Below are 11,745 nucleotides of genomic sequence, written 5' to 3' on the forward strand. Positions count from 1 at the left end.
AAATTATTTTCAAGTTTGTAAAACGGCCGCTAGGTGGCGCAACTGCTATAGAAAATGAGAAAATAGATTTTTTACAGAATTTTGCCTAGATAATGGGTACTATAAATAATAGCTTCATAATCTTCAGTAAATTTTGGATTTTTTTTGTTAGAACCATATTCCCATATCTGCTAAAATAAAGTGGTGGGGGAAGGTTATATCTATCTTTATTTAAATGTAATAACTCCGGACTGGATGATCAGAATCCAACAAACGAGGGCTCATTTAAAAGAGCGTTTCTTACTCTATATTATACCATAATAATAATATGGTTTTGAAGTAGACGCTAGGGGGCGCTCTCTTACAATTTAACAAACAGCGCGTTTTTTCAAAAAAATTAAATACGATAGTTTGTGCTATTTAGCTGGTAGTAAAGAGTAGTAAAAGCTTAAAAAGTCAGCGAAAACCGCATCTTGATATCTTCTTTCAAACCGAAGATATTAGCAAAATTATAATAAATACCAAAAAATAAGCCCTTAATTACCTTATTTTTACAATACAGTATCAGTAGCCCTCTTGATTAGGCCCATTCTAACAAAAAAATAAGATAGAAACAGTTAGTTTATTTTAAAATCGACGAAATACCAGAATATCGTAATATCAGATGTATTAATACCTAATAATTAAGATATTAATAATAGTGAACAAGAAACGATGATTCAGTGAAGTCATGGTAGGCTTTGAAAAAAAGTTGCTTTTCGCGTAATATATAGTATAAACGTCAAATTGTTATTAGATCAACATTTTGAAAGTCTTAGCAGCGTTTTTTTTTATCTTTTAAATGCTTTTTCAAAATGCCTTTATTATTTGAAGTAGTTGAAGTTGTTGGCATTTTGAAAAAGCAATCAGAAGATAAAAAACGCTGCTAAGACTATCAAAATGTTGATCTAATAACAATTTGACGTTTATACTAGTAGAACTATCAAGATGCGGTTTTCGCTGACTTTTTAAGATTTTTCTACTCTTTACTATTAGCTAAAATTACATATACTATTGCATTTATTTTTTTTGAAAAAACACGCAATGTTTGTTAAATTGTAAGACAACGCCCCCTAGCGTCTACGTTCAAAAGCTTATTAATATTGTTTATATGGTACAATATGGAGTAAGAAACGCTCTTTTAAACGAGCCCTCGCTTGTTGGATTCCGATCATCCAGTCCAGAGTTATTAATATTCAAATAAAAACAGATCTAACCTTCCCCCACCACTTTATTTTGGTAGATAGGGGAAAATGGCTCTAACAAAAAATATTCAAAATTTACTAAAGATTATGAAGCTGTTACTTATAGTACACCTTTTCTAGGCAAAATTGTGGAAAAACTCCATTTTCTTATTTTTTGTTGCAGTAGCGCCCCCTAGCGGTCGTTCTACAAACTTGAAAATAATTTCCAGCAATTATCCATAGCCTCTTTAGTTATAAATATTTTTTTCCGCAGCCGCTACGGCTAATACCGTATGATCGAGAAAAAACGGCGTCAGCGATGTCTATGAAATGAAAATCGCTGTTATTTTATATATAAATTTATATGGGAAATGTCATCGATCGTCATTTCCCAGCCAACTAGACGCCGTTTTTTTCGATCATACGGTACTTTCCGAGATATAGCCGAGAGCTATTCTTAGTGGGACACCCTGTACAATAACGTAGTAGTATAAGCAGTACAAATAACAATAGTGAATAGTAATGTATATAAATAAATAGTTGAGTAATATACAAAAATAAAATTAAAACTAATGTAGCACTGTAATGCAATGTATGTAAGTACTAACCTTTGCAGGTACTGCACTGAGTGCACTGTCAAGAATTAAGATTTATCAACAAAAGAAAATTAACGAAAAGACAACTACGTAGAACATAGAAATTTATATTTATTTATTTTTTAAATAGATTTAAAAAATAAATAAATATAAAAGTAATATTATTGAAATAATTACAAAATAAATATTAATTAATAATTGTAAACAAATATATAAATACTGATTAATAAAATAATAAAGGCAACTAAATATACAGGGTTGTTCACCTTCACCACATACAACACGGAGTATTGTAGCTAAACGATTAGATATTTGACGAATGCTGATGTATAACAACAGAGACGTTCATTTTCATAACTTATTATTATATTGATTTCTGATTCAAATCCATATCTATTTAGAATAATTTATTAACTAACACAATTAAATATGTAATTAATTAATATTTGAGCGGAAATAATTGTGGTATATTTAATTAATGGTATACTCTTTTATAAAGATTTAAATAATTTCCTTTTTGTGTACAAATAGCTTAGTAATATTATCGTTTTTAGCACCTGTACATTTGTTGCTTTAAAAACATTCAAGATGTTAATATTCCATGGGTATATCGATAAATGAGGTCCAAATTAAAATAAAATGCATTTTCTACAAAAACTTGAAGGGATAGGTAAAAAATGGTATAATACAATTTGATAGACAATTAAATTGTGCATCTGATTCTCCTAAAATATACAGAGTGTCCCGTTTAAATTAAACAAGTTATTGCCGTTTAAAGGTAGAAGTTACTTAAAATAAATTTTTAGACACTCTGTATGAGATAGTATTATTTTTATTATTGCAACACAATAACTGATCAATAAATAAACTACAGTAAATATTTAGTATTAAAAACTCTGATATCATTGGAGAAATGAACCTTTAAAATTTTTTCTGCAATTCACAAAATTGAAAATATTTCAAAAACGGTAAGGTTTAAGTGTGATAAACCTTAATCAAATTTGGCTTAATTTTAATCGTAGAAACTAAAAATGTAATAATATACAGGGTGATCCATTTAAAAAAATAGAACTTAATATAATAGAAATAATAGAATAATAGAAATATTTTTATTTATTTGGGTCACTCTGCATCTTGTAAAAATACTTTCAAATTGTAGCTCTAATAGTTCTTCAACGAACCCAAAACTAACAATTTGTAAAAATCTAATCGTTTAGCTACAATACTCGGTGTGTCGTATGTGGTGAACAACCCTGTATAAAAATACTAGAGTAAAATATCACTAGTAAATAAATATGTACATAAATAAATAGTTGAATAATATACAAAAAAAAATTAAAACTAAACATAACTAACAGTTGTAAGCATTCCAATGTAAATACCAACACTTGCAAGTACTGCACTGAGTGCACTGTCAAGAATTAAAATTTCTCAACAAAAGAAAATTACCGAAAAGACAACTACGTAGAACAAATTTATTTATAAAAGTATTATTATTGAAATAATTACAAAATAAATATTAGTGAATAATTGTAAACAAATATATAAATACTGAAATGTAAAATAATAAGGGCAACTAAATAAATAAATTGGTTATATCATATGAAAAAAAATAAAAAATATATATTTCTGAACCTAACTAACAGTACTTACCCTTGTAAGCACTGCACTGTTAAGAATTAAATTTTATCAACAAGAAAAAGAAGTAAAGAGACGCAGACGTCACGATAAATATGTGTAGCCGGGATTTCCCGCATAAAAATTCAATTCACCAGAATTGTGACAAATTCATTATACAAGAACTGGATGCCGTGACTACCGCCTAAGGATAAACAACATTTGAATAATAACATAAGCGGACCGATTACGTTCTAACCTTGACTCGAGCCAAATTAAGTACTACTACTGCTATTTGCAAGATAAAGTATCTTAACGAGATATCGCTCTTAGACTGGTTTGGTTCAAAATCGATGCTTCAGTTGACTGGCGGGTCGCGTCTTGGAGATCCCCCCCAATCGCGTTGCAGTGGCGTTTCGATTTTTATTGATTTCTAATTAACTCCGGCAAAACCCCTACGGAACCTCTGTGTAATACGGGAAAAAGTATTCACATGAAACGGGAACCATTTGGAGACTATGACTAACCAGAATTTATCAATATTTAATTATGCACACACATATGTATATGTATTATTAAAGTATTTGTTTTCGATGAGGAGGGAAAAAATCTTGCATAAGACACCCACAGTTGGGTAGTGCCGGATTCTTACCGGCTAAAAAAACCCTCCTCCAACTACCACTTTACACTGGAATCCGCTCTCGCATTGCTTCAATGCAAAGGGTGTCTATTAGGGTGGGCCGTCGAGTAATGTATTTTTATATTTTGTTTTGATCCGGTTTCCTGACCTCACAAAAGTTGTATGTTAAGATACCTTACTTCGTGACGTTTCGCTTTTTAATAAATTATTTTTTTTTCCACTGCAACAGAGCTATAAAAAAATAAGATTTTTGCAGAAAAAAGGTAATTATGTAATGGATGTCAAATTATTATTTTTTAAGTTATTATGGTTGTCTGAGTCAAAAAAGGTGTCTTCATAAGATAGTTTACTGCCACAGAGCTACATGAAAACCAGTTTTTTTTTTTTCAAAAAACTGTATTATAATATATTTTAAGGTGGATTCAAATTTTTCAATTAAAAAAATAAGTTGCACCAAATCTGGCTTTTTTTAATGTATAAAAAGGTAACGAAAATACAAAACAGTTGAAAACTAAACTATAACTATAAAAAACAAAATGGTAACTATTTCCAATAACTCACAGAAAAGGGTACAAAAATACAAAATAGTTGAGAACTAAACTATAACTATAAAAAACAAAATGGTAACTATTTCAAATAACTAACACGTCGTTCCAAAAAAAGTCTTTTTTGAATTCATATTTCGGCATATTTTCCCTCGATTTCAGTCTGTTTCATATTATCCGGCTCTTTTTTCACTTCCACAGTCGGTAGCTGAAGCTTCAGTTACAATTTTGACGGCCCTTTCAACCGCTTGTGTATGGCAAGGATATGTTGTGAAATACGATAAAAGACTGACTTCGGGATTCTCAACAACTTCTTTAAGTTGTTCTTTTGATAGTATCATAGTTACAGGAGGCTCCATCCATAAAACCTTCTGCCAGTCGATCATTTCAAAATAATACTCCTTGGCGTCAAATAATAATTCTTGGCGCTGATCCTTGCAGTTCAACTGCCTACTCTTCAAAATTCTTTGGAATCCCAGTTGCCTTATGTGCTTCCTTTCGTCAAATAGCATAGCCAAAATATTATTCTCTGGACTTCCAAAGAACCCATTCCTTTGAATAATTTTGTAGATAAAATCTTTGAGTTCTACTGGTAAATAGTCGCAGAGTATGTCAGGTAAATGTCTTAAAGAGGTGTCTGGCACCTCTTTCATTACACATTACTCGACGGACGGATTTTTAATGACACGAGCCCTGGAAGCTGCCAAACTTGGCATGCCAGTTGCAACTGCTAGTAAAAGATTTAACGTGCCGCGTATTACATTAAGCAATAAACTAAAAGGCATTAGCCCGGAAGTCTGCAACATGGGGCCTCCTACAGTTCTCTCAGAAGAAGAAGAAAAGTCACCTGGATTGTTGATATTGCAAGAGCTGGATTTCCAGTAACAAGACAATCGTTAATTGATACTGTTGCAAAATTAATAAAAGAACTTAATCGCAAAACTCCATTCCCTGATGGTATTCCCGGTAAGAAATGGTTTAAATCTTTCCTAAAAAGGCATCCTAATATATCTTTAAAAATACCTGAGAAACTTACTGGCTACAGAAGTCAATTAACTGAAATAGATATACGTAACGGGTTTGCGGAAGTTTCAAACTATTTTGAGGAAAATAACTATACAGAAATTTTAGAAAATGGATATCGCATCTTCAATGCTGATGAGACGGCTATTGCATTATGTCCTAAAACGGGAAAAGTGTTGGCGCCAAAAGGGGTTAAAAACATTTATGATGTATCCAAAATCTCGGAAAAGGATAGCCTGACAGTTTTACTGTCAGTTGCAGCCTCTGGCAAAATGGCACCATCGATGGTGGTATATAGTGACTAATTTCCCAAAAACTTGGGGGTTAGGTAAGTCCGATACTGGATGGATGACTGGTGAGGTTATCTTTGAATATATGGCAAATATATTTGAGCCATGGCTAACAGAAAACAATATAGAACGCCCAGTTATATTTTTTGTGGATGGGCACAGATCCCATTTAACGTTACACTTGAGTCTCTTTCTGCGGGAAAAACAAATTATTTTAGTAGCATTCTATCCGAATGCTACTCATATTCTGCAGCCTCTTGACGTGTCAGTATTTCATCCATTAAAATTCAAATGGAAAACATATGTCAGAAAGTGGTTAACAGAGCACAAAAACCAACAAATAATGAGACAGGACGTTGCCCCTATTCTAGAAAATATTCTAAAGGATTCCATATTACCAGAGATTATTACAAGTGGTTTTCGAGTGTGTGGACTATTCCCATTTGATCCCAATAATGTGGACTATTCAAAAATTATACAAAGACCAACAGAAAGCAATAACAAAGAAAACGGCAAAACATCTAATAAGGAGAATCATTCAGTTCAAGAAATAAAAAATTGTTTAAGCATTCTAGAAGTCAATATTCCGCTTCATACTTAAAGCGATAAAATCAAATTCTGGGGATGAATGGAAGGGACCTGAATCATCAAAGGATTTGTACGCTCTTTGGAAGAAATTATTAAAGCTGACAAGTAAATCAGTGCCAATTGAAATTGAAAATATAACTGTAGACACAGAAGAAAATATTAAAGCGCCGGTTGATGTTCCGCAAGAAGATCAGGACGGAGAATTACAACAAAATGATGAGGCTCAAGCACCCGAATATGAAAGAAATATTTACCATACTCCAGACATAACAGTTCCCTCTACTTCAAAAGCGACTATTCCTTTTGAACTAAATAGTATGTATTACCAACCGCATTTCCAAACAGATGATAAACCAATTGAACAAATGTTAATAGAAACTAATACACAGTCAACTGAATCACCTTTTAAGAAATACCTATTTTTTCCCAAAGAAGAACTAAAAAATCAGAAAAGAATAAAAGAAAGATCACGTTCAGTCATCACATCTGACTATTGGTTAAGCGAACAGCAGAAAAAAGAAGAGCTGAAATTACAGAAAGAAGAGTGAAAGCTAACAGAAAACGAACCAGAGAAGAGAAACAAAAAGAAAAAATTAAAAAAAATCAAGAAAAAAATGCAGGGCGGTCAAAAACAAACAGAAAAAAATTAAACACAATAATGTGGAAGAAAATAAACTAGACTGGAAGTGTTACAAATGTAAAGTATTTTGGAGAGATCAGCATTTTTTGGAAAGGAAAGCAAAATGGTTTAGCTGTATTAGTTGTTCAAATAAGATACACAGAATTTGTGTTCCAACAAAACATATAAATACACTAGGACTTGGTATTTCTGATTCTGAAGATGAATCGGAGTTTGTATGTGAAGACTGTGGAATCACTTTAGACAGTAGCGATAGTGATATAAGTGAAAGTTGGGATAATGTAGAAGAAGATTTGTAGGTGTCTTAAATTCCAAGGCTAGATATGTATATCAGAAAAAATACTGATGTTATGGTATCATGTCAGGCGTACTTTATAAATTAGAAGTTAAATTATTTTTTACTGTGGTTTACATTTTTTACCTTTACAAGTACAAATCATATTGTCAATACAATGTTGTTTTCTTCCATGTACTAACCATAAGTAGTATGTAATGATTTGAAATCTTTTGAATATTAATAAATGTGAGCAAAAAATCGATTAATAGTTTTATTTCGTAAATCAATTAATATTGAATAGATTTGAAAAAAAATCTTCAGTATCCCAATATCTTACTTAAAAATATCCTTATGAAAATCACTTTAGAAAGTCACGTCCATTACTGGATCTATGACTGTCCAAACTAGGATCTAACAAAAATTTGTGTGTCCATTTTTGGGGTAGTGGGCATCCAAAATCCAATATTTTTTAATAACAATATAATTCAATTTTAAAGATTACATGCCTTGGGCAATTAAAGAGCAGATTATGAACTTGAATTATATATATGAACAAACCACACTAACTTTATTCGTATGTATTATTCATGCAATTACAAATTTCATGAAGCTTAATGTGGCCATTATTGGTTCCACTACCCTAGTAAAAATCACGATTGTCCGGTAATTTTCATTCAATCCAAAAAATTTTAAAAATGCCTTATGTTGGATTAATAAATGTACAGAGGGTAAGAATTATTGCTCTCACCGAACAAGGAATGCTCCAGAGAGACGTAGCAGAGATAGTAGGCGTTACCCAGGGTGTTGTATCGAGAACATATGCAAGATACTTGGTATTAGGAACACACAAGGATAGGCCCATACAAATTCGCCAAAGAGTCTCAACTGAACAACAAGACCGCCTTGTGTGCTAAATTGCTAGAATAAATCCCAATGTTTCTCATCCAGAGCTACAAAGAGAACTTCTGGCAGCTACAAGTGTGAACATTTCAGTTGAAACCATAAGAAACAGTCTTCGTGCACGAGGGTTTTACAGTAGGAAAGAGTTACGGATCCTACAGTTATCTCGGCAAAATAAAATTGACCGGCTAAATTGATGCCTTCACATCAAAACTGGACAACTGAGAATTGGCAAAATGTTCTTTTTTTCGGATGAGAGCAGAATTGGCCTAAGATCAGATAACCATTGAATTCGGGTTCTTAGAACTCCAGGAAGACGAGCGAGACTTCAGGCTGCCAAATCTGTACCAAGATATAAAGGAGGAACTGTAATTTTCTGGGGAGGTATTATACTAGGAGCAAAAACTCCATTGTTACCACTTCAACAAATTTTAACGGGTCGGAGATATGTTGATTTGGTGCTAGAACCAATCGTTAGTCTGTGGAGAGCTGCAATTGGGGATAATTTTAATTTCATGCTCGATAGTGCACTTCCGCATACCAGCAGAGTGACTAGAGAACGTATTGAAATGGAATTTGTCATAGTTTTGGACTGGCCTGCCTATTTACCAGATCTAAACCCTATCGAACACTTGTGGGACTAGCTCAAAAGAAGGGTTAGGGCTCGTCGAAACAATCCAGGAAATATCGCACAGCTTATTGATGCAGCATTAGCATAATGGGAAAACATACCCCAAGACAACGTGGATAATTTAACAAGAAGCATGCCAGCGCGGATAGAAGCTTGCATAAGGGCTAGAGGTGGCAACAAAGAATATTAAAATTACCAATTTTCTTTTTGTTTAAGCTTTTTGGCCATTAAAAATTTAAATCTTAATTTCGTTTCAGAAACCAAAAAAATACCATTTTGTTTATTTTGGGAACTGATTATTTTTTTATTGCTATATGGATTATTTTTCATTAAAGGTCATTGGTAAGGACTGAGTTTTATTCATAAAGAGAAAATTTTCATACATCTCAAAAATTATGGGAAATAATAGGTGATTCCATATAAGTTTGGTTGTGTGTATATATATTATCCACACTATCCATGCCTCTCAAATCGAAAACTAGGTCAACGGGTTCTACCTTTATTTTTTCATTGTAATATTATCTTTCTAAAACGTGGTATATTATCATAGCTGATATGAGAGGTTTTCATGATTATTGTATCAGTATTTATATTATTGGAAATCTCATGTGAAGATTCGTCGAAAGGGATCGAAACAAATCGATCGGCGACATCTCACCAGTAGAAAAAGGAGGCAAAAAATCCTTAAAAACGCGTTACGTAATTTATGGACGCCCCCTTATATGATATATACGAAAGCGCCAGAGCCAGTAACGCAGCAAGAGGAGGGCTAGGGTGAGCTTGTCCGCCCAACCACAAATTTAGCCTCCTGATGGTTAGTGTCATTTAAAATTCACCCCAAAAGACTTGAGCCCCCCTAAAAGTCTATGATGTCCTCTATGATGTCTAGTTGCGCCACTGGCCGAACTATCACTTATCTTACCATATAAATTGTGTATTCATCGACTATTTATACACATAAAAAACGTGTCTATAACAAAAAATTAAAAGGTATAGAAAAGCAAATTAACACATGTATATGTCAATTAAGTAAACTCTCGTACATCATTAAAATCTCATTTGATTCAGGTACGTATTCTCTCTAAATACGCTGACTAGACTGGAATTACGTACTTATTATATTAAATTAATTTGTAAATTAGTACCAAATTATTTCTTGTAAATTAGTATACATATATTGTATGAGCAATCAAAAAATTCTACTCGTTTGAAAAAAAAATACGGATATTTGTTTACCACATTTTATTTCTTTACAAATAAATATATATGCCGTTTATTATTTTTTAAAATTAAAAGTTTCTACGCCTCTGAACAATCAGCTAAATATAAAGATATATAAATCAAATTAAATTATACATTTTTTTAGTTTTAGTTTTAAAATGGAATTTTAAATTTTCTACGTGCTGATTACGTTTTTTAGTAAAACATATATGCATTATTGATTGCAAAAAAGTCATTTTATGAAAAAAAAAATAATAATGTGGAAATAAGTGTACTTAATACAAATTAACACGTGTTATTTATTTATTTGTTGTTATAAATAGAAATGAAGTTATTTAGTATTAAAAAAGCAGAACCAAAAGTATTTAAAATCATACTTTAAAAATATATTTTGTATAAATTCTGTATTGATTAACAAAATGCATAAAGCAATGAAAGTTGGTATTGTTATCAAATAAAGATGTATTTGTAAACCAAAATTTGTTTTTAACGGAATTGATAACCAAATGAACTATAGTCTCAATACAATATTTAATTTTATGCATATAGGTCATCCTAAAATTAAAACTTAAATTTATATTTTTTGTTTAGATTATATTCTTAAAAATTTCACTTAAATTTCTTATAGTTTATAATACCTATATTACTTTATTGCTACTTTATATGTATATGTAGAACAAGGACGAAATTTGCATATTATTTTAAAATGAATAAATGATCTTAAGTCAGTTTTCTAAGATTTAATTTACATACTTACTTAACATGAAGGGTCGTGAAAGAAATAATAATTAATCACGGACTGGTAAAAAAATAATAAATTTAGTTAGAATTGGAATAGCAAAATAAAACACAAATTCACCAGAATACACCAAAACACTTTACTAAACGTTAAACACCGGAAGCGCGTTTCGCTAACTATGTTAGCATCATCAGCAGATGATTAAGACTTATTGGTGCAGATGATTAAACTTATAATCATGTGCTGATAATGCTAACATGGTTAGCGAAATGCACATCCAGTGTTTAAAAGTAAAAAGTAAAGTGTTTTGGTATATTGTGGTGAATTAGTGTTTTATTTTGCTGTTGTAACATACAAATGCTTTAACCCCCAACCGTAATACCTACACTGGAATTTTCAAATTATTAAAATTTGACATTTTTAGTAAAATAGTTGTTTTGATAAAAATGCATTATCTCTCTTCAATAATTGTCCAGGCAGCAGAAATAGAGCAAACAGCAAAACCATTTTTTAGGAAACCATGTCAGAGATCGAAAACCTAAACAAATATCCTTTATGTTACTATACAATACTTCGACTTATGTGCATGTATAGTTGCCAGTTTATTGACATTTATCAGTTGACATAATCATAACCCAAGAGGGAGAATGTTATCTTAAAAACAAGTGCAAATATTTTCAACGCTCTTAGAGGCGGTAGATGTCGATAAAAGAAACAGGTCCAATATAACCTAGTTATTTTACTTTGAAAATAAAAAAATATATATTTTTTGCTTAAATTTTGAGAACCACTGAAACTTTTCTGGGTTTTCTTTCTTGTAAATTTAATCTATCTAT

The 11,745-nt window shown here is 31.5% G+C and overlaps 1 protein-coding gene across 3 annotated transcripts in view; it reads right to left on the reverse strand.

Moving 5' to 3' along the window:
- The window catches only part of LOC115880042 (phenoloxidase-activating factor 2-like), a 36,366-nt gene extending 32,569 nt beyond the window's left edge, over positions 1 to 3,797 (reverse strand). Inside the window, exons 1-2 of one of the 3 annotated variants that reach the window (XM_030897159.1) lie at positions 3,675 to 3,774; positions 3,452 to 3,620 (exon numbers count right to left, since the gene is read on the reverse strand). The gene's annotated coding sequence lies outside the window, so the exon portion shown is untranslated. Of the gene's footprint in view, positions 1 to 3,451 lie in introns of all 3 variants that reach the window. The other 2 variants (XM_030897160.1, XM_030897158.1) reach the window with 2 other exon arrangements.
- Positions 3,798 to 11,745: the final 7,948 nt, after the last annotated feature.

The sequence above is a fragment of the Sitophilus oryzae genome, unplaced genomic scaffold (genome assembly GCF_002938485.1).
Source record: "Sitophilus oryzae breed Bouriz unplaced genomic scaffold, Soryzae_2.0 scaffold_1614_pilon_pilon, whole genome shotgun sequence".
Classification (NCBI taxonomy): domain Eukaryota; kingdom Metazoa; phylum Arthropoda; class Insecta; order Coleoptera; family Curculionidae; genus Sitophilus; species Sitophilus oryzae.